Below are 893 nucleotides of genomic sequence, written 5' to 3' on the forward strand. Positions count from 1 at the left end.
CCTCATGTCCTTTGTGTTAAGTCTAGCCTGGAGTCTACCTACACGCAGGTATTGAGGGGATGAGAACACTGTCTTTTCTTTTTTTTTTTTTTTTTTTGAGATGGGGTCTCACTCTGTCGCCCAGGTTGGAGTGCAGTGGTGCAAACACTCACTGCAGCCTTGACCTCCCTGGGCTCTGGTGATCCTCCCACCTCAGCCTCCTGAGTAGCTGAGTCTACAGGAGCATGCATGGATAATTTTTAAAATTTTTTTGTAGAGACAGGGTTTCACCACATTACCCAGATTAGTCTCAAACTCCTGGCCTCAAGTGATCCTCCCCGCTCAGCCTTCCAAAGTGCTGGGATTACGGGCATGAGCCACCACACCCGGCCTACACCGTCACTTATTTACATGCCACAAAGACCGCCCAATTTAAGGATCAGCTACCCTAACACCATTCACTCCTGCCGTCACTCAGCAAATAGTTTTTGAACATTTACCTTCTGCCAGCACTGTTCTAGGTTCTGAATGCACATTGCTGAATAAAACAAGACTGTGTCTGCCCTAGGGGAAGAGCCAGACAAAGAACTTGAAAATGAATACATAAATAATTGCAAAGTGTGAGCAATGTTATTGAGAGAAGTACTTGGGGACAGTGATAGAGAATAACTGATAGGGAGGGGAAGGTGTCTGATTTAGATTAGAAGGTGAGGGAGGACCTCTCTGAGGAGGTGACATTTAAGGACTTGGGATTTCCTCCTTCTGCTCAGTTAAAAGTTCTCTCAATGAAAGGCTCTGAGAAGAATGAAAAGGTACTTAAAGGCCGGGCGCGGTGGCTCACGCCTGTAATCCCAGCACTTTGGGAGGCCGAGGCGGGCGGATCACAAGGTCAGGAGATCGAGACCACAGTGAAA

The sequence above is a fragment of the Mandrillus leucophaeus genome, unplaced genomic scaffold, assembly GCF_000951045.1.
Source record: "Mandrillus leucophaeus isolate KB7577 unplaced genomic scaffold, Mleu.le_1.0 Scaffold20, whole genome shotgun sequence".
Taxonomy (NCBI): Eukaryota; Metazoa; Chordata; class Mammalia; order Primates; family Cercopithecidae; genus Mandrillus; species Mandrillus leucophaeus.